The sequence below is a fragment of the Phascolarctos cinereus genome, unplaced genomic scaffold (assembly GCF_003287225.1).
Source record: "Phascolarctos cinereus isolate Bilbo 61053 unplaced genomic scaffold, phaCin_HiC Scaffold_2;HRSCAF=192, whole genome shotgun sequence".
Taxonomy (NCBI): domain Eukaryota; kingdom Metazoa; phylum Chordata; class Mammalia; order Diprotodontia; family Phascolarctidae; genus Phascolarctos; species Phascolarctos cinereus.
In genome coordinates, this window is record NW_027555625.1 from 143,845,654 (window position 1) to 143,869,348 (window position 23,695).

The 23,695-nt window shown below is 37.1% G+C and overlaps 1 protein-coding gene across 2 annotated transcripts in view; it reads right to left on the reverse strand.

The window, feature by feature from the left end:
- MSRA (methionine sulfoxide reductase A) overlaps nucleotides 1–23,695 on the reverse strand; it is a 521,222-nt gene that overhangs the window by 390,849 nt on the left and 106,678 nt on the right. The window lies entirely within an intron of this gene.

A 23,695-nucleotide genomic window follows, 5' to 3' on the forward strand; every position in this document is an offset into this window, starting at 1 on the left:
AAGTCAGTAATTGTGACCTCATTTTCCTCATTTATAAAATGAAGAGTCTAGACTAGTTGACATCTAATATTCCTTCCAACTCTTTATCAATGATCTTAAAGTGACTACGTTGCCTGTATACACCATAACCCCTACTTCACACATCTTCACTAAATTATGCACAGAATCACAGAATTTTGGAGATAGAAGGGACTTTTTACATCATATGATCGAACCTACTCATTTTAGAAGCCAAGCCCTAAAGCATCCCAAATCTAGGATTCTTTTACTGTATTACTCTCAAATTCTTGCTTTCAAAATCATAGCAGTCAAAAGAAAAACCAATTTCCACGTGGTTTAAATACTTCCAAGGCCAACATTTGCAGCTGAATTTCCCCCTCTCTTAACCCCCGCCTCAGTAGAACAAGAGTATTTAATGTAATACACATATGCCTAATAAAACTGTCATCGTAGGGGGCACCATATCCTTAAAACATTGAAAGGAGAGTATGCTCCCAGAATATAAAATTAAAGATTTTCAAAATGAACAGGCAATGTGTTCATATCATCAGAATTTGTAAACAATAAAAACACAACCAGGGTACCTGCCCTGCAGATTAGATGATAATCAGCATGCATCTTCAGAGGATACATGCTTGGGGAATTGGGCAATAGAAAATGAATTATGCAAACACTGAGAGAGAAAAAAAATCCTACAGTCCATTTTCCAGCCGTGGAACACAAATGTAATAAACAAATGGGAAGTTGTAATAAAATGGATTAAATACACTTTAAATTTCTTTTCAAAGTATACTCAGTAATTTCACAAAGAACCATATCTAACTTGAATGTCTTGTTTCATACTCTACCAATTTATCTTCCATTTCCAGCCACTATATTCTAAAGCATTCATCCTTTTATTTTATTATCTGCTTTAAATAACTGAAAACTGACTCAGACTATAGAACAGGTGCTCATATTACAGCTTTCTTTTCTTATAGCTCATATCCCCTGCCAGTGTCACTCGAGTTTTGACTCAGCTCCGTCAGTGAAGAATTAGACTTCATTTCAGTATGCTAATAGCAATCTATCCAAAACAATGTAATCAAGGCCCCATGTGCACCTATAATTTCATCCTTGACATCAGCCAGACAGCTATTTATTGTCTGAAGGGAAAGGGAGGATGGTAAAGAAAAATCTTACCATCTCCCCTCCCCCCCAACAAATACGACAGCTTTATATTTAAAAGAAGAATCTTTGTGAAATCCACCAAAATGGCAATAATCATTGGGTTTACATATGTCTTGTCTTCAGCAATCAAGGCAGGGAGTTAACGGAGAGGCACATTCAGTGCCAATTCCCAAACTGCCCACCTCTGATGAGCCAGCTGTGAGCTGCAATTGTCACATTATAATTTAAGCAAAGGGGGGAAAAAAGGCATCAGAATACACACTGGATCAACATAATTATTCACAGCAGGATGCTGCAGAATTAATTTAGCCAATCAGAATTATACATGGGGGTTGGGCATATGCAAGGATGAAGAGGAGAAAAAAAGCAGAAAGGGAAACAGTGGGGGTAGGGAAAGATGGAAAGGGTAGGAACAAGCACTATTTCCAACACTAATGTTTGAATAATGCAGCCCCTAAATATATTGTGAATACATAAAAATTAAAAGTCACTCTTATATTATTTAAAAATTATTGCCTTAAATAGAGATAATTAGAAATTAGTGCATGGATTGACTACTGTTAGTGATCTATCCATACTCATTCTGTATCATGTAGCAAAAGTTTGAACACTTATTCATTTACTCATTCAACAAATTTTGTTAAGCAATTACTATGTGCAAGGCATTATTTTTGGTGCTAGAGATGCAAGGTAAATATGACACAATCCTCACTCTTTTTTTTTTAAAGACTGGATCTCCCTATCTCAACCAGGGTGGAAGTGCAGCAGCCACAGAAACTTGACCCAATTCCAATACTCATTGGCATAGCAGCTTTAACCTGCATGGCTCTTTCAACCTGGGCTAGTTTGTCCCTCCTCAGGCAGCCTGGTGGCCTTCTGCTCTGCGGGGGGCTCACCATATTGATGCTGGATTTAGTGGAGACACTCAACCAGCCTTAGTCCTATTGCAACTCAGAACTCCCAGACTCAAGTGACTGACCAGTCTCTGCCCCGACTAGCAGCTCTCTCCACCCAAATATGAATCAAGGGAAAGTGCCATAAGCTTAAAGGAGAGGTCCAGACCGTGTGTGTGTGTGTGTGTGTGTGTGTGTGTGTGTGTGTGTGTGTGTGTGTGTGTGTGTGTGTGTGTGTGTCTGTACATGAGAAATGTGAGAAGAAAGATATCGCTGGCACCTAGGGAATGAGGAGTCATGAAGATCACCCCTGGGTTAGATCCTGAAGCAAGGCAATACGAGCAAAGGCACAAAAATGGGAACAGGCAGGATGAGAACAGGGTATTCAACTGGGTATTCCAGTTGAATTTGAACACAATACCTGAAAAAGAGTAATTTGAGATAAGGTTTTTATAGGTTCTATATCTTTAATATAATCTTCTCAAAATCATTCATGAGTTGGCACTGTTAAATCTATGTCAATAATCTAAAGGTCCTTAACTTTCTGGTGCTAACATGGCCAAAAGATGTTTTCACTCTTAAGGAAGTTGGGATGAGTAAATAATTACGAATATCTCCATACTTTCTGGAATAACATTAGTATCCCATAGACAGAGAGGTAGCTGGAAACTTCCTCAATCAATCAACTGGCATTTATTAAGTGCCTGAAATTGGGGTTCATCCAGGAAGGTTGCAGGTTAGAATTTAGGTAAATCTATTAAAAAGAAAGAAGGAATTTTGCTATTCATAAAGGGTTTCACTAAATAACGAGTTAAAATACAAATAAGAGTACTGATGGGAGAGAGATTAGAGGTTAGTTATACTTAAATAACTTATTACCTGTATTTATTTTTTCAAGAGCTCATTTGTGACCATATAAAAAATGGGGTGCCCTTTTCATACACATGGAAGATTATTTTAAAGGTAATAATCCTTTCTCCCCAAGTGGGATTCTGCAGAATTAGAAATAGCAGAAGAACTAAGAAAAACCTTGATTTGCTTATAAAAGTTAGTTTTGGGCTTGAATTTGCTACTTCTGGTAACAGTGGGGGAAATGACAGGAAGCTTGGCAGGATTTTATTTCTGGCAATAATGTTTGATCTATGCCATTGTCAATGAGAACTGTGATTTAATCCATAAGGATATAGAGCCCACGATGAAAGGGGTCTGCAAATCCTGATTAACAATCACGGCTACACTAAAGCAAGTTCCCATAGTAACAGAACTGAAATTACACAACAAACTGGGATGCCAAACCAGACAAATTATTCCATAAAGTGTCCCTTTTCTGAAAGCGTTTGGCTTTCTGATGTGCTTTTCCAATTAAGACTCAAACAATCTTACTTTCCACTTCTCCCAGCTTTCCCCACTCCTCCCCTCTTTGCATACAACACTCCATTTGCTTTCAGGCAATCTGATTAATAAATACATATGTATAGATGGGGGTATCAAAGAGTTAACCACATTCCAGTTTCTTTTCTCTTGTAAGAAAGAATGAAACAAGGAAAAAAGTCTCCCTTCTTAGAATTATTTTGTAAAACTGAGATCTATTCAGAATTGCAACATGATTTTGCTAGCATAGATTTTACAATTAGAAAAAAATGTTAAATTTTCCCTGTGTAAAACCATTTATATACCTATTGAAAATAAGCAGAAGCTTGTTAAAAAAAACACACACAAACAAAAGATTTGTGTTTCTACAGAATATTTATAGGAATTTTTCTACCTAAATACATAAAAATATAAAAATCAAGTTATCCAAAGCTTTAAACACTGTGAAAATAATGTTAGAAATGGAAGCGTTAGGACTTATACCATTACTGTCACACAGCACAGCAAGGAGAAAGCAAGGCTAGCATACTGACGCCCTAAAAGAATGACTTTGGTGAGGCGCTTGTGGAACACACTGTCACTTCAGTATAGCCTACTACTTACCTTCCTGGCTTGTTCCTTCTGACTCTCGGCTCACTCCCCTGACCTCTGACATATGCCCAATCCCCCTCTGCCTGAGCTCTGCCTCTCACCTTAGATTAGGAATCCTGCTATAAAATAAACACTGGCTTGATTTAGCCCAGCTTCTGGTTTACTCTCCCTGACCACTACTTGGACCATGCCACTTGTCCAACAGTGTACTTTCTCTGGAGTGCCTTTGATCATTAGTGAGCTAGGTGACTTAATGGGGATTTCAAAGACTTAACTTTGAGGAGTTAACCATCCCAACAAGACTAAAGAGTTAAAGATAAAGTGGAATCAGTGATTTGGTGGCTCAAATGGATGAAACTTTTCATCCTTAACCAATTTCACAAACCACCATCTTTTTATATATTAGATAGGCTTAAGCAAACACCTTTAATATGCCCCACTGCTCTTCTAACCCTAGTGACTTACATACTTGAGCTCTCTATCTGACTGTCTAGAGATTGGAACTGACAGATAAAGCAATCCAAATCCAAATTCTATGTAAACCACCTCCCTCTTTTCTCTCTCTCTCACTCTCTCTCTCTCTCTCTCTCTCTCTCTCTCTCTCTCTCTCTCTCTCTCTCTCCTCCTATATATATATATATATATATATATATATATATATATATATATATATATATATATATATGTATATACATATATATATGTATATACATATACATGTAAATATATCTGTCCTGTTTATATTATTTAATAGCATGTAATTACAAGTATTTCCACTATTTTCATGGATCCCACATGTACATGAAGCCCAAAAAGGCAGGACCCCTGAATAGTAAAAAAAAAAAAAGTTTAAAAAAAGTAAATAAAGCTGTCCATTATCTTCTAAGACTATTTTTTATCAAAATGTTTGATTCTGTGAGCCCAGTGGAAATTCGCAAATAACTTTAGTTTCTGTTAAAAAATAAATTTTAACTATACTCAATAGAAAAATGTTTGGCTACACAGTGTCAAGATAATTTTAAAACAACCAGGGGAAGACCCTGAGAGTGTTGGAGGAACCAACCCTCTATGGTGGATTTAAGGAAAAGCATAGACTCTTGGCTAGATAAAGCCTACTAGCTCTTTCCTGTGCTGAGTTTCCTAAGGAAACAAAAACAAAGTTAACCAAGACGTAAAGGAAAACTGAGATTTTAAGTTTTCAGGCAAAAACTACCCAATTGATATTTTTAATCATGAATACATTCCACTCTAATAAAGGGAACTGTGTTTTCCTTTGTATTCCCAGGACTTAGCACAGTGCCTGGCATGCAGTAAGCACTTAATAAATGCTTACTTGACTGACTTCTTGGTAGGTCATGGTGGAGTAGGTAATGCAGTAAAGGACTAGGATTGATACAGTAAAACTATGGGCCATGGTTCATAGGCATCCCAGCATATGAAAGAACAAACTGAGCATTTAGAAGAAAGAAGAATGAAGGAGATTGTGAAGAATACTCTATTGTTGATAACCCACACATTGGTTATCAAAGAGAAAGATAAAGAACTCAATGATTATGAGGTAGAAGGAGAAGAGAAATGTGAAAAGGAAAAAGAAAAACATCATTTGAAGATAAATCAGAGATAAGAAATGTTGTCTCTAACAAAGACGAAAGAAAAAAATTGGCAACGTGAAAAAAAAGATTCAAGAAAATTACATGAATCAAGAAGAATTTTTTAAAAATTAGGGGATTAGACTAGATAATCACTAAAATTCCTCCCAAACTCTCATTCTCTGATCATGACATCCCGTGACCTTAGTGACTGTAACCAGAAGTGTTAGAGAGCCCTGGAAGTTGCCAAGGTGGGAAAAGAAACAGGAGGAGGATAAAAGCAATATTTGAAAAACTTTGCAAAATTATGAAAGTCACCTTAGAAAACAAAATTTATAAGGTAGTTGTATCAAACTGATACCGACTCAGCCTACAATGTCACACTGGTTCAGTAGCAAACATGATAAGAATTATAAAGGCCCAAATATTAAGCAACAACTTGTCATAGGGTCCAACAATAACAACAACAACCTGACCATTCTATTATCTACAGTCTAAAGTCTGACAAGAATGACAAATCAGTGAAGGCTCTGGTTATCTTATTGTATAGGAATGTACTTCTGTTTCTGTACAGACTGGAAAGCCCCTAGACATAAGTCAAATGGATCAACAAGATGATAAAATTTGGTCCTGGAACTGATGAGGATGATGTCACTACTGTAGCTCTTTAACAAAATGCCACAACACACCTTGAAGAAGTAAAATGAATTCTAATACATGAATATATATATATATATATATATATATATATAATACATATGTGTTTTGTACACATGTGATGAGTGAGCATATAAATAACTATAATAGGTTTTTAATGTCTAAACAAGTTATTTTGTACAAGATGCTAAGAAAATATTTTACAGCTTCATTGCCTCTAATGTATATTTCCCAAAATATTCTTATTTATGTCAAATTACTTTAAAAATTGTATGGAACAAACATTCCATTTAAGGAAAGGTTTAGGCTTCTTTTTCATTCTAAATATAATCCATGTTGTGATATCTCAGGCATTTGAGCAAGAACTAATAATCACTGTAGTTTATATTGTTTTTATCTTAGGGAGGGAAAATAATATGTCCAAATATTGTAACCAAATGTTAGTTAGCCTAATAATAATACTCTGTTATCTAATACAGTATATATCTATGTTTTAAAAATTTGAATACTGTAATGAATATGCTATAGTCTCTAAAATATATTGCTTGGGGATATCTCAAAATGTTTGTAAAACCTACCTAAAAAAAAGAATCTTTTATGTGTTTAACAGAATGAGCTTCATTCTATGCTACCAATTTTTGCATGTATAAATATCAGAATGTCTATGAATAAAAATGTCAACAAAATAAAGACATAGAAAAGATCAAGAAGATGAGTTTGGCGTGAATGGGTCCCAAATTGCACATGGGAGAAGAAAAACTATCTTATTCCCATCATATGAAGAGATTAAAAGAATGATGACCAGTGATCTACCAAATACTAAATTTAAAGAAAAAAATCAGGGACAAAGGCTGATGGAGGTTTAGAATATAGAGAAAAGCTATTGAATTCCCATCTCCAGAGATCTTTAAGGGGAAAAAAAGGCAGCCATCTGATAAACTCGACAATTTGTCATTGCTATGCCTAAGGATATGGGGTTGATCAAGATCATTTGATCCAGGTCAATTTTAGTCTTTGAGGCCATTAAGGATGGCACTAGACAGAGAGATAGATAGATAGATAGATGATGTCCTCTATAAATATTATAGTGTAACTTAGAATAAAAAACTTGATACTAATCTGATGTATTAGAATATCCTTGAGTTAAATAAAACGAACCTTATCCTGCAATAAGAAGTTGGTCATCTTTGATAAATTATTTCAGTACTCTGGAATCAATTTAGAAGATTTCCCTTTTCTGTGCATAAGGATGGGGGTAGGTGGAATCAGTCAGTCACCCTACTACCTTAAGGAGGTAAGAACACCTCTGGTGAAGCAATTAACTAATCAAAGGCATTTGGACAAGGTATGAGAAGTCCTTTAAAGCCACTGGGTACTATGGAGTAATACTCTCCCGAAGTATGTTGCCCTTGGGTGAGGATACTCAGTCACGTCCTCTAGGTCATCTATAAAGTAGCAAGCAGCTCAGAACCTGAATATTGCAGTGTCTGAAGAGTTAATCCAACTAAGCTCTTGAGACAGAAACACTAGGAGATGGGGGCGGGGGGGGGGGGGAGAAGCCTCAATCTCCTCCCCTTCCCCACTCCCTCCTCCACTACCAGCACCATCTTGGCCAGCTCAGGAGTTTCAAAAAGTCTGGATGGTTTTGGAATCCCATTAGCCTCCTATCAGAATACCTGGAATAAATGAAACCCCAAGAACTCTACAAGGAGTCCAGCAAAAAAGCTACACAATACCTTTGGGCAATTCATAAGTATCCTATGAAGAGAAGTAAAGGAATTCTATCAACCAGGAGCCATGAGTTACTCTTTTGCTACAAACAATCCAAAATTAAGCCCACTCTCCCCTGTATTGTATATGTATTGGTAGAAGAGCATATCACAAACTTCTAGATGGATATTTTTGTTGTTGTTGTTGTTATTCAACCACTTTAGTAAATATTACTTTCTAAAAGCTAAGTAAATATGGCTAATTAACTGATATCAACTGATAATCAACAGGGATTGCTTTGGGGCTAGTGAGCTACAGCATTAGAATAATAATATGCTCAGATACTCAGAGTCCTCTAGAACACTGAGGGTATGTACCTCTGAGGCACCAGCCTGCTAGTGTGAGTGGAGGTTGAGAGAGCAGTTCTAGAGTATGTGCTACAAGTACATTTAACCCTTCCACATGACAGGGGTTAGGGGTATGGCACCCCCATGATCTAGAAAATATGCGTAAAATTTTTTGGCCCTCCCTTCGTACCAGGGAAGTCTGAATTTTTTTCTTTTTCTTTTATGGGGTGTTTACAGTAGCTTATTGTAAATTTGGGTTAAGTATTTGATGATAGGTTCTCCATCATCTGCTGGCTTCACATGCCATCTGCAGCTTCCACAAAACTCTCCCAAAATTCCCATTTACTTTCTTATGCCAACCTGTGATATATCGAAACTGCAATGGGGAAAATTGCAATGTGGAAGGGATAACTGTATATTAAGTCTGGGTTTCCTTATAAGCTTTATTTCTTTAATCATGCGTAGCTTGCTTCTGATTGCCACAGGTTTAGATGTTAGAAAGCAATTTCAGTGTGTGTTTAATTGTTTGGAGTATTTCTTTTTTTGTTTTGGGGGTGATTTTGGTCAAAATGTGAATACTTGATCATTCTCACTGACAGAGAATATAAAAGCCAAAAAAAAAAAGTCTGAGAGTGTTTAATAGACTTCAAACTCAACATAAAGCACAGTGTTATATGGTAGCCAAAACAAAAGCTTAATGCAATCCTCAACTTTATTAAGAGAGCCGTAGCGTCCAAGACAGAGGTGATAGTCCTTTTGTTCTCTGCTCTGGTCAGTCTACAGCTGGTGGTACTTAGCCTTGGGCACCAGATTTTAGAAAGAAAGAAGTTTATGAAATTACTTTTCTTTCCCTCTTTACCTATCCTTTTTCTTCTGAATGAATAAAGGTTATCCTTTCAGAGTCATATTACAATCATGAGTCCTATGTCATTAAATCTCAGTGAGGAGATCTGTGTCAAATTTGTTTCCTTACACTAGGATTTCTAGTTCACTTTGCTTGACATCAGTATTTAGTGCATTTATGTATAGAAATCTGAAGTCACGGGTTTCATTGCTGACTCTTTCTTAGATCTTTTTATCTTCTTTGAATTTCTTGACATCTTTACTGCTATTCTCCTTTCTACATCGTAGCTACTCTCTTTTTTGTCTCATGAGCACCTTTGGAAGTGTGGACCCCTCCTCAGAGTAACATTTTTAAATGCATAAAATAAATAGGATTCCAAAGGAAACCAGTTACATGTTAGATAAACACAGGCAGGTTTTTCCTGCTTTCCTGCTCAGTCTACATGTATAGAGCTGTATTCACTTGTGAATACCACAGATCAAGGACACTGACACTTACTGAGGAACAGACCTTAATAAGAGGGTTGCTAGGCTGGTAAGAGCCTGGAGACCAGAACATATAAGGATCAGTTAAAGGAATTGAGGATATTTAGCCTGAGTAGACTTGCAGGTGGAGTGCTGCTTCCAAAATATCTAAAGGAGAGTGATGTGGAAGAATTATTAGACTTGTTCTATTTGGCTCCAGTGGACAAAACAAGGATTACAATGAGGGAAAGTTTCAGAGAAGTAGAATTAGATTTAATTAAGGGAAAAAAAGAGCCTGACTTTAAGGCAGTCCAAAAGTAGAAGAGGCTGACTAGGATAGTCTGTGAGTCTGAGAAGTATTTAAGTTTTAGAGAATAGCTGAAATCCCCTCTTAACTATTCCAAATTTGTCAGATTTCTCTCTAAGAAAGAGGTGGCTTGGTGATAGAGCACTGGAGTTGAAGTCAAGAAGACCTCAGTTCTAATCCCATCCCTCAGACATCTATTAGCTGTGTGACCCTGGGCAAGTAACTTCATTTGTCAGCCTCAGTTTACTCATCTGTAGAATGAGAATAATACAACTTAACCCACAGGGTTGTTTGGAGGATCAAATGAGCTAATATATTTAAAGTGCTTCGCAAACCAAAAAAAGAGTTATTTATTCTTATTATTTACATAATATTTATATGATTCATATAATTATTTATGTAACAATAATATTATTATTTAAGTTTCTTGAGAGAAGGGGCTTTGGCTTATATATTTTTGTAACCCCAATGTCTTTTATATTGTTGTTATTTAGTAAATGTTAGAACTGAATCAAATTGTTTCAAAGACTTTCCTCGAAACAATACTCACAAATTACTGGACCACTTAAAAAAGAGACAGAATATTAGGGAGGGAACAGAAATCAAGTAAGGGGTCACAGACTGAATACATATTTTGAGGACTTCATGTTAAGGCTTAGGCTGACACCATTTAGCGTCATCTGTCAGAACAAAGGTATTCTATGTTCTGTATGATTTTACAGGTGTACATCCTAGTGGAAACTACACTATCAGGGTTTCCCAACAAAGGAAGGTGCTGCCAAGTAAAGCTGTAAGTTCGTGTCACTGGAAATATTCAAGTAGAGATAGACTGACTGCATTTTAGAGGTGTCATAGAATAGATTATAGTTCTGGGTGTGAAAACTTTGCTCTATCAACAACTCCCAGCTCACATAAAAGTTGAAGGGCTCATGAGTAAAAATTAATTTAGAGGGTTGGTTTTTTTTAGTGAAAGGAATAGAAAATACTCCATCTCTTATCTTTAAACTTATAAACTACTCCCTTTATTATTTTTAAATTAAGGACACAGCTATGACATAAAGTTCTTCAGTAAATACTGCAGATGATGAAACAGATTTCAGTTGTATATTATGGACAATTAACGTAGAGAGGGAAAGAAAATGAAAATGAGGTCTAAAAGAGAGACTCACAGGGACACAGAAAGAAAGATGGGGAAAGAAGGAAAGACAGGCACGTGCATCAATATACACAAATGTAGAGAGACAGAAATACAGAGAGACCCACACACAGACTCACAGAAAGTGATAAGTATACACAAATATAAAGATAGACATGAATGGAATAACATCATTATCTTGTGGCTTTTAAAGGTTTTCCAGTTAAGACCTGTAAAGCCAGATTGTATTTTTACAATTATAGGTATACATACCAATGAAAGGGTTATCAACCTCAATGATCATTCACCCCTGCTCTATAGGCTAGATGAAATTATGTGAAAGACAAATGTCTCATATTCGTACAAAAGCAATGAGGAGCCATTAAGTGCTCTTGATCAAAAGAGTGACAAAATAAAGATGATGTTTTAGAAAGATAAATTTGGCATCAGTGTAAAGTATGTATTGGATTGGAATAAAGATAGATTAGAATCAAGAATGCCAATGGGATGTTAATATAAGAGCCCAGACATTAAGTGATGAGAATTTAGAGTAGAGTGGTAGCAGTGGAAATGGAGAGGAGACAAATACAAGAGAATGTATGAGGTAAGAATTATTTGATGACTGATTAGATTTAAGAAATGGAGAGGACAATATAAAAGATGATTTCTAGGTTTTCAGAGAATGAGGGTGTCACAAGTAGAAACTAGAAATTGTGGGATATAATTTTATAAGGAAAATGATAAATAGAGTTTTGATTATGTTCACTTTGAGGTAATGGTGGGATATTCAATTGGATAAATCCCATAGGGAGTTGGAGATATGATGATAGAGATTGGATAAGAGATGAAAGCTAGAGATACAGTTTCAGGATTTTTCAGCATAAAAGTGATAGTTGAAGAACTGAGAACACAGGATTGACCTCTAAGGAAGACTGAGAGAAGCAAGGAAGTGGAGTCAATGAAGAAGAGGTAGAAGTATTTAGAAATATATCAGGAAGAATAATTAGTTTTCAAACCAGGATAATGAAGTATCATGGGAGCTAAAGAGAGAAGAACTGCAAGAAAGAAGAAATGGTCAACAACATAAAATGCTACACTGAGTCAAGGAGAGCGAAGACCGAGAAAAATTCACTGGATATGGCAATATTGGATATCTTTTAGAGAACAGTTAAGTAGAGCAATAAAGATAAAAGCCAGCTTGCATATAATAGGCAAATAGTTGTCAACACGGCAACAGTAAAAAATAGATATGACTAAAAGAGAAAAACAGGAAAAATATACTATGCTTCGAGGTAATATAGATAATGAATCAATATCAACATTCTGCATATGTATATACTACATATACATATATACACATATACATATATATTTGTACTGATATGCAATACATATAATTTATGCATTAAACTGCACAGCATTTTAATGTTTAAAGGAAAAGTTAATCAAATTACAGGAGAAAATAGTAAAACTATAACAATGGGGAACTTCAACGTATACTTTTCAGTCCTTGACAAATCTAACAGAATAATAAACAACAATAAAGTGAAGGACTTGGTGATTACTGAATGGGAACAAAAACGAATATTCTTAGGGAATAAGTATTTTTTAAGCGCCTACTATGAGTCAGGCACTATGCTAAGCACTTTACAAATATGATATCTTTTATCCTCACAAAAACCCTGGCACTTGGATGGTATTATTATCTTCATTTTGCAGTTGAGGAAACTGAGGTAGACAGAGGTTAAATGACTTGCTCAGGGTCACACAGCTACTGTCTGAGGCCAGATGTGAACTCAAGTCTTCCTGATTTCAGCTTCAGTCTTCTATCCATTATGCCACCTAGCTGTCTTATCAACTCACCATCCCACTCTCCACAGCAGTTCTTCCACACCTTTTCATCCCTCCTCAAACTTTGCAAGGCTCCCCTCCCCCCACCCTCTCAGCTGAGAACCTTGTCCATATTTTACAGAAAAAATTAAGACCATTCACTGTAAGTTCCCTTTTCTCCCTTTTTCCTCATCTCATATCACTCAGATGCCTTCTGCCACTATCTCTTCCTTCACCCCTATGTCACAGTGAAGAGGCAGCCTTGATCCTTACCAAAGAAAATACCTCTAACTACAAAATCAATCCCATTCTATCTCTTCTTCTCCAAGAGACTGCCCCCTCTGTCATCTCCACTCTATCACTTGCCTTCAATCTCCCATTGTCCACTGAGTCCTTTACTATCTTCCTATATCTATTCTGCCCTTTGAGGCCAAACTCCACAAGAAGGCTGTCTACAATAGGTGCCTTCACTTTATCTCTTGGCACTCTCTTCTTAACCCCTTACACTTCTGCTTCGGACCTCATCCTCAAACCAAAACTGCTCTCTCCAAAGTCACCAATGACCTCTCAGTAGCTAAATCAAATGGTCTTTTCTCAATCCTCATTCTTCTCGATCTCTCTGTAACCCTTGCTACTAATGATCACATATTTATCCTTGATACTCTCTACAAATCACTATGTGATTTATTGCTTTGTTGATTGTCCAGTCTGAAGAAAGTAATAGAGAAAAATGTTAATTAACTTTAAATGTGTTTAACAGTATGTTATGTGTACCTTCTTTATGAGAGTTGGTTAATACTCCTGCATATAGGATAACAGAGTCAGATACAAAAAAGATAATGGCAGGCTAGAATGTTGAGTCAAATCAGTTAAGATGAAATTCAATGTAAAGTTTTAGACTTGGGTTCCAAAAACAAATTTCATTAAGTACAAGATGGTGGAGCTCTGGCTGGACAGAGTCTAGCTGAAAAAGATCTGGAGGTTTTAATGAACTATAAACTAAATGTGGTCTACAGTACAATATGTTAGCCAAGAAAGCTAATGTGACCTTAGGATACATTGGGGAAGTTGTAGTATCTGATATCTAGGACCAAGGAAATGACAATTTCATTGTACTCTACTCTAGTCAAGTGATATCTAGCATACTGCATTAAGGTGTGGCTACAATATTTTAGAAAGGATATTAATAAGCTAGAGATAGTCCAGAAGACAGCAAGCAGTATGGTAAAAGACCTCCAGATAATGCCACCAAAGCATCAGCTGAAAGAACTGGGCATGTTGATTACAAAAATGAGGAGATTTAGAGTGGGCATAACAGTTGTCTTTAAATGTCTGAAGAGGGGTTAAACTTGCTCTGCTTAAACTCAGAGGGCAGAACTAGGAGTAATGGGTTAAAGTTTCAAAGAAACAAACTTAGACTTAATGTAAGGAAAAACTTCCTAACTACAAGAGCTACCCAGAAGGAGAGGGACTGGGATGGCAGATAGTGAATTCTTGTTCCCTGGAGATCTTCAAGCAAAGACTGGATGACCACTTACCAGAGAGGTTGTGGAGGAAATGGACTGGATGACATCTGAGGTCCTTTCCAATTCTGAGATTCCAGCACCCAACATGTTTTTGTTTCAATTTCATGACATCTAAAAATGGAATCAACATGTCTTCTTCTCTTTCATTCAAATCACTGATGAATATGTTAAACAGAACAAGGTCAAGGACACATAGCAGGGACACTCCATTAAAGGCTATCCTCCAAGGTGACAGTAACTCATTAATGAGTGTTATTTGTGTCTAAAATCTATCCCACCTTTCCCTATTTTGAACAAAGGAATAGCATGGGACACCTTTTCAAATGTCTTGTTAAAATGTAGCTGTACTGATCTGAAATTGTATTAAAAAGCAGCAATCATCAAAATTGCTTAGTACTGGCTAAGAAATAGAGTGGTGGATCAGTGGAATAGGTTAAGTATGCAAGACACACTAGTCAATGACTATAGTAATCTATTATTTGATAAACCCAAAGACCCCAGATTCTTGGATAAGAACTCACTCTTTGACAAAAACTGCTGGGAAAACTGGAAAAGAGTATGGCAGAAACAAGGTACAGATCAAAATATCACACCTTACACCAAAATAAAGTCAAAATGGGCTCACGATTTAGACATAAAGGCTGATACTGTAAGCAAACGGGGAGAGCAAGGAATAATTTACCTATCACACTTATGAAGAACAGAATTCATGACCAAACAGGAGATAGGGGAACATTATGAAAAGCAAAATGGATAATTTTGATTACATTAAATTGAAAAGTTTTTGCACAAACAAAGCCAATGCAACCAAGATTAGAAGGAAAGTAGAAAATTGGGAAAGAATTTTTACAACTAGTCTCTCTGGGTAAGGGCCTCATTTCTAAAATAAATAGAGAATTAAGTCAAATTTATAAGAATACAAGTCATTCCCCAATTGATAAATGGTCAAAGGATATGAACAGGCAGTTCTCAGATGAAGAAACTAAAGCCATCTATAGTCATATGAAAAAATGCTCTAAATCACTATTGATTAGAGAAATACGAATCAAAACAACTCTGAGGTACCACATCACACCTATCAGATTGGCCAACATGACAAAACAGGAAAATGATAAATGTTGGATAAGATGTGGGAAAACTGGAACACTAATGCACTGTTGGAGGAGTTGTGAACTGATCCAACATTCTGGAGAACAATCTGGAACTATGCCCAAAGGGCTATAAAAATGTGCATACCCTTTGACCCAGCAATACCACTTCTAGGGCTATATCCCAAAGAGATCATACAAATGGGAAAAGGACCCGCATGCACAAAAATATTCATAGCAGCTCTTTTTGTGGTGTCAAAGAATTGGAAATTGAGAAGACGTCCATCAATTGGGGGATGACTGAACAAGTTGTGGTATATGAATGTAATGAAATACTATTGTGCTATAAGAAATGATGAGCAGGCAGACTTCAGAAAAACCTGGAAAGACTTGTATGGTCTGATGCTGAGTGAAGTGAGCAGAACCAGGAGAACACTGTACACAGTAACAGCCACGTTATGAGATGACTAATATTGATAGACTTAACCCTTCTCAGCAATACAAGGATCTAAGACATCTCCAAAGGCCTCATGATGGAAATTGCTATCTACATCCAAAGAAAGAACTATGGAGTTTGAATGCAGATTGAGATCGAAGCATACTATTTGCTATTTTTTTTCTTCTGTTGTGTTTTGTTTCCTCTTTGTGGTGGTTCTTCCTATTAGTTCTAATTGTTACTTACAACATCACTAATGTGAAAATATGTTTAATAGGAAAGTATATGTATAGCCTATATCAGATTGCATGCTGTCTTGGGGAGGGAGGTGGTGAGGGAGAGAGAAAAAATTTAAAACTCAAAAGCTTTATGGAAATGATTGTTGATAATTCAAATAAATTAATTTTTAAAAATGTAGCTGTACTGTTTCTATATCAATTTCTTGTCTTATCTGCCTGATTAACGCCCACCTCCTGCCCCCCTAAAAAATGTTAGCATTGAAACTATTCTTTCAAACATACAAAGTCTGTAATTCCATGACAAAATAAAACTTCATTTTAAAATAAACTTTGACATGAAGTTTAAATTTAATAAATCGCATGCTGCTTCCCCAAGCTGGTGCTAAACCTATGTAGAAAGACCTATTTCTTTTTTTTTTTTTTTTTGGCTAGGCAATGGGGTTAAGTGACTTGCCCAGGGTCACATATCTAGTAAGTGTTATGTGTCTGAGGCCGGATTTGCACTCAGGTCCTCCTGAATCCAGGGCCGGTGCTCTATTCACTGCACCACCTAGCTGCCCCGAAAGACCTATTTCTATAAAAGTAACTGCTAGAGAGCTGATCAGCCTTGCCAAAGGACAGTGAAGGCCTGAAATAATTTAGGCTGATGCCCCACTGCCCAAAAAAACCCAAACAGTTTATCCCAGACTAACATATTCACATCAACGCCTACTATAAGATTTTTGAAAAACATTTTCAAATATGTCAAATGGGAAAATATTAGTTTTAGGAATTCACTTGCATATATAAGAATGCTAAATTGAGCTGCTATGCTGGTCTGATCTCAGAAAAACATAGACGAGTGGCTTCAAATAGATTACTGGCCTGCTGCTGCCACCAGTGGTAACTCAACAGGGTAGAAATTAAGTGGAAGGAAAAAAAAATATCTTTTTTCTGTAAAATTCATGGCAGAGAGAGCTAAAAGAATATTCAAAGTATGAAACAAGAAGCCAATATTATGTGGGTACCATATCAGCAGTCAAATAGTAAACTGAATGCTGCTTCTGTATGTTGTTTCCAGTTTTTGAAATAAATGATAAGTCTATGTTTATTTTTATTATATGCTGCTGAAGAAAGACACATATTAATGTCCAGAAAAAATAGTATACCTTTAAAGGATTTTTTTTACACTAAGGAAAATAAAATATTCTGCACATATAGTATGTAAGCATGATTGGGGGCTGGGGACAGACAGGTGGTTAAGGGAGTCCCTGATTAATATAAGCTCCCAAATTTAATTATTACAAGGTCTAAGTCTTTATTCAGAGGCATCTGAAAGGCAACTCTGTGTCACAAAAGTTCATAGTTTCTTATATCATCCACTTCCTTCTTTTTTCATGTCTTAAAATATTTGTAACTATTGGTAATTGAATTTTTTTTTAAAAATTAATGATTTTTTTTTAATTTAAAAGCCTTTCAATTTAAAAAAACAACAGCAACCTCATGGACTTGATTTTCAGCCAGAGAGATTAAAGGAGTACCCAAAGATCCTATGGCAACCTAACAGTAGTCACAACAACCAATGGGCACTTATCCTGGTCTGTACCAGTAACCCAAAAGACCAATACCTTGAGGATCCAAAAAGACATTTGGAAAAGAACCAAATAAAAAGGTGTACCTTGCTCTCCCCTGCTGGAACTCTTGGGGTAAGTAACAGGTTACCAAGGAATTCTCATAGATCAATACAAAATGAAGGACATATTGTAACGAAGGCACCTCTATTTGTAGCTCTTCAGGTAAATATTCGCCTTTTCATAGCAGATCATCCCTCCTCAGAAGGGCAAAGAGAGCACATTAGCCTAAAACCTAAAACAATATCTACAATGCTATACTTCCTATCAATGGGCTGGACAACTGCCTTCTATGTAATTCTACTACAACTCGGTCCATTCTCTCACCAAAAACACAGTTCTGTATATGGTTTCTACCCATGGTTTTTTCCCTACACTCAATTACTACCCTACAGTTCCCAGAGTCAACTATTACCACGGAAAGTTAGATGCTCCCCGGCTAACTTTTAGCATACCTATGACCAGCCAAAGTATCTATAGATATGAAGATGGTTGGCATTATACCCCCAAGGAGTGTAGGAGAATGAGGTCCAGTTATAATCCCACAATTTCCTCAACAACAGATCCCAAAGAAATTGACAGAAAGTAGTAGACCCATTCTCTTCTCACTCAGGTAGTCAACCGAGAGACCTACCAGGACGGCACTTTAGTATTGCCTTCCCTAGTCTGTACCCTGAATTTTACTCACCTTGACCAAGCCTTCTAGTCACCAAGTCCTCATCTACCCTTACTGGTTGGGCAGGAAAAAAGACCTTGTTCAGGAAATCTTCAATTCATAGAAGAAACTTGATGCCCCCTGGTATCTAGTGAGTTGGCAGGCTTATAGGCCTTAAACAAGGACATGGGAACTAGAACCAAATATGCATGCCAAATATACAAGACGTTCTGGAGGAGAGAAGGCATAATTGTCCATTGCCTCATAGGGGCAGTGAGTCGAAAGGTAGTACGATAAACCCTATCATGACTACGTAGGCATGTCAGTACAATTATGAGCACAGCTTGCAAGCCATTGATTTAAAAAAAAATAAAAATGAAAAAGGTTTAGGAAATCAGGTTGTTAGGCAAATCATCACTGCTCTGTGACTCTCTACATTTTGATTTTCCAACTCTCCTACAGGGTCCCTCAGGTCCAAATTTTATTTGACAACTAGTTGCCACAGCTGCTTCTCCACCTAGTAACCAATCTGGCCTGGTCTTTAGTTTAGGCTTGTTCTTTTCTTACCTGCTCTTAATTTCCCTACTCACTGAGGGGGATTGTTTTTCAGATCATTGGCCTGACTCAGAACAGTCTGGGACTGGGTGGAATAAAGAGAGTTAGTAGGCAGTATCTATGTGCCAGGCACTGGGGTTTAGATAAAAGAGCCAAAAAAAAAAAAGACAGAAACAGTTCTGTCCTCAATAAGCCCACAATTTCATGAGAAAGACAACAAGCAAAAATAAGTAAATTAATAAATGAACATACTATATATAGGATTACAGGAAATTATCAACAGAGGGAAGTCACTAGAAATAAGAGGGGTTGGGAAAGGCTTTCTGTAGAATGGGTGGGTTTTAGTTGGGACCTGAAGGAAACCAGGGAAGTCAGAAGGGGAAAATGAGGAAAGAGAGTATTCCAGAAATTGAGAGACAGCCAGAGAAAATGCCCAAAGTCAAGAAATGGCACAAAAAGTCCAGTTTAACTAGATGGAAGAGTATATGGCAGGGAATAAGGTGTAGGAAGACTGGAAAGATAGGAGGCAGCTAGGTTATAGAGGACTTTGAATGCCTGGTTTTATTTCTGATCCTAGAGGTAATAGGAAGCCACTGGAGTTTATTGAGTGAGATGGGAGTAGGGGGGCATTACATGATCAGATTCACACCTTAAGAAAATCATTGGTGGCTGAATGGAGGATGGATTGGAGTGGGGAGACACATAAGGCAAGATACTCTGAGGGCCTGAGCCAGGGTGGTAGCAGACCCATCAGTAGGCTACTGCAGCAATCCACGGGTGAGGTGATAAGAACCTGCATCAGTGTCACAAAAACCTAAGTACTATCTAAGCATCAAATGTTGCAAAGAGGCCCATGAAAGAAAGAAGACTGAGAAAAGTCCATTGGACTTAACAATTAAAAGACCATTATTAACTTTAGAAAGAAAAGTTCCAACCAAATAGTGAGATCAGAAGCCAGATTGTTAAAGGGCTGAGAAGTGAGTATGATATGGGAAAGTAGAGGTGAAAGGTTTTTTTAGAAGTTTTCTAGGAACTGTTAAAGACCTCCAGTGACCAGTGACAAGGTAGCCAATTCTGGTATTGGATAACTCTACTTATCAGAAAGATATCCTTTATAAAGAGCTATAATTATTTTCCCTGTGGTTTCGAATTAGTCTTGGTTTCTCCTTGGAGGCCAAGGAGAAGGTGTAATCCTTCCATCATGTGAGTGTCCTTCAAATATTTAGAGACAGTAATTATACACCCTCCCTAAAGGTCTTCTCCAAAACCCCAGTTATTTCAGCCAGTCCTTGTAGGGCAGGGTTTGACTTCCTTCACCATCCTAGCCACGTCTTTTAGAGATATTATGGCAAATAATCAAGCAAAAGGCTTATTTCAGTCTCAGGCATCAGAATTCAATTCTCTGTGTGTAATGACCAAACACTTTTGTGTCTACTGTTGTCATATGAAGAAGAGTATTAAGAATTCAACTCAAGCTCTGGTCAAGCTGTACATCCAAAATGGTCAGGAAATCCAATCAGCATTTGTTATTGATCTTTCCCCTCACCACTTCCCATAGGATTCAGTAGTATGAAAAAGAGGTAACACCAATAAGAAATAACAAGAAAAGATAAGACCAGGAATATCAACCACATGGTTTAGGAAACACAGGAAACCCAAAAGGTTCAAAATAGAATCCCTGGAACAAGTTGCCCTTTGTTTGCTCAGAAGGGCCTGAAACCATCTGCTTTTCACGTCTGCCCCACCAACACAAGCCTAATGACCCTCAGTAGACAAGGCACTGGACTTTGAGACAGGACGAACTGGATTCAGATTCCATCTTAAACACCAACCAGCTTCATGACCCTGGGCAAACCATTCATCTCTCTGTGCCTAAGTCTCCTCATCTGTAAAATTAAGGAGTCAAGTTGATTCTTCATCAATATAAATCTATCCTTTTTAAAATTCTTTCAGTTTTGCCTATGGTCCAAACTCTTGGGATCATTGTGATAATTTGGACTTTTGTTTTTCTGAACAAAAATCTTCGTTTTTAGGATCCTTTCCAGACTTTTGTCATTGCTTTTCCAGTATTTTCTAAAGTATTTGTAATTTTTCTAAAACCCTACTAAAATCCATATTTAAGAATATTTACTATCACTGGAAAAATATTTAAGGTTCTTACAGGTTAAACACAGAAATATTATGCTTTCATCATTTTGCCTAATGTTATTTTCACTCTATAACTGTAAGAGAGAAGAATAATATTAAGAATCCAACTCAAGGTCTTAATAGTATAAGCCCAAGGTCCAAGGTCCATAATAATATAGTTGAGAGAATATTGGGTTAGGAGGCACTAACTAGCTGGGTGACCTTGTGCATTTCATGTCACTTATCTGAGCCTCAGTTTCTGCATTTGTAAAATGAGAGGATTGGACTAAAATCATCTCTAAGATATAATGCTAATATAATTGGGTTTTCTTTTTAATTTATGTATTACCTCAAGACATTCATATATTTCTTGATACAAATGGAACCAGTCAGAGCTATTACAATTATATTAAAACTTTAAATCTGTGTTTACATAAAAAGCAAAACAAAAACAATATAAGCATGGAAATGATGCACATAGGCACTGGCAGTAGATCTTATAAAGGTAAGACAGGAAAAGAGTGCTAAATGTGGAGCTGAAATGCTCCAGTACTAGCTTTGGAATTTACCATTTGCCACATCACATGTTAGAGCAGCTAGGTGGCCCAGGAGATAGAGCCCTGAACCACAAGTCAGGAAGACTCATCTTCCTGAGTTCAAATCTGATGTCAGACACTTAACTAGCTATGTGACCCTAGGCAAATCACTTAACCCTGTTTGCCTCAGTTTCCTCATCTGTAAAAGGAGCTGGAAAAATAAATGGCAAACCACTCCAGTTTCTTTGCCAAGAAAACCCCAAATGGGATCACAAAAACTCTCACAAAGAGTAGGACATGACTGAGACAACTGAACATTTGTTCATGTCACATGTTTTTCTGGTGTCTAAGCAACATCAAGAAAATTGAAGTATGCAAACATGTGATATGGATATTCTGTGGCAGATCTGCAAATGGAGGTGGACAAGAGTTATACAAGAATGGATAATCAATGGAAGAGTTTTGATATGCACCATTATAGGGATTGCCCACATCAAAGAAACTGGGGGAGGGGCAGCGGTGACAATCTACTAGGCAATTAGTTAACCTCACAAAGTCTCAGTTCCCCTACCTATAAAACGGAGATAATATTTACATTCTCTCAGGATTTTTGTAAGGACAGTGCTTTCAACAACTATTTAAATGTGAATAATTACTTTCTCAATAGCAAAACTGTCTGGCCAATGAAACTAATATTAATATTGTCACTTGATCAATTCTGGTATTTAGCTTTGATATTCAAGAGGTTGTTAGCTGTTCCTGATCTCTCCTCTCCTACTAGAAGAAGCTGCCACTAAATAACGATAGTGTTTTGGCCACAGTCACCTGGTCTCAATAAATGGCTTTTTGCTGTTCTTGTAGTTTACCCAAGATTGAGATAACAGCACGTCTTAAAATACACACACACACACACACACACACACACACACACAAATAATTTATTAACATAACTAAATGCTAAATAGCAAAGTAGTCCTAAAGAGCAAATCGTAAAGAGATAAACACCAAAACGAAAGCAGGTTCAGGTTTCTTTAGTCCTTAACTTTCATGATTCCTAATCCTTTGTTTCTTTGAAGCCTCAGGGCTTCAGAGACAGAAATGTTTAGTTCTTTTCTCTAACCTACTTGATTTGACATGGGAAACACCAGGCTTGCACATGGTCTAAGCTCTGTATGTTAAGTCTCCACTAGCTTCCTTCATGGCTCCCAGTTATGTCTGCTTTGTCACAATCTGGCCTTCCAAAGCTACCAGAGAAGAAATGGTAGGCCAGGGAGAGACACTATGTCCCCTTCTCCAGCAAGGTTCTCTAAGGCCCTTTCCTTCCCTCTATTCCATTTAGCAGAAAGAGAAAGAGTAGTCAGTAGGTTCATCTCTAAAGCCCCGAGAGTGTGAACCGTCCTATCTTTTTCCAAGTTATAAGGGAGTAATTTTCCCATCTCCTATTTTCAAAAGAGATAGAGAGAGAGAGAGATTCCCTTTCCCAATAGTAATCTCTAGCAGAGTTGCTGGATTAGGTGTCTGATGAAATTTAAACACAATACCAAGGTTTATACATTAAAATTTCTCAGATGGTTACCTTAGCAACAGATCTACCTTTTACAGCCTGCCTTGGATGCAGATCGCTCTAGCAAGAGTTCCTTAGAATTTATTTCTGAAAGCACTTGGACCCCAGCCAGAATATAACTTGCTAAAACAACACCTAAACGAAAACTTAACAAGGTCTTTAAACAGATAAAATGATTTCATCACGAATGTTTCAAGCAAACATTTGCTATCAGTTGATCTTTTCTGCCACAAAAAAGGGAGATTTCTAATCTAAACACCTAATTAGCGCTTAACTAAGGCAGTCAAATCGTTTTGCCTATCTTTGAGCAAGCCTCAGAACTTCTGAGAGACATGCACAAGCCTTGGCAAGCTGAAGTGCATCAAGTGATAGCAGCCGCCGCGTGGTGTAGTGGGACGACTCCTGGGACAGGAGTCAAAGATCCGGCCAATTGTCTCGGCTTTGTCACAAT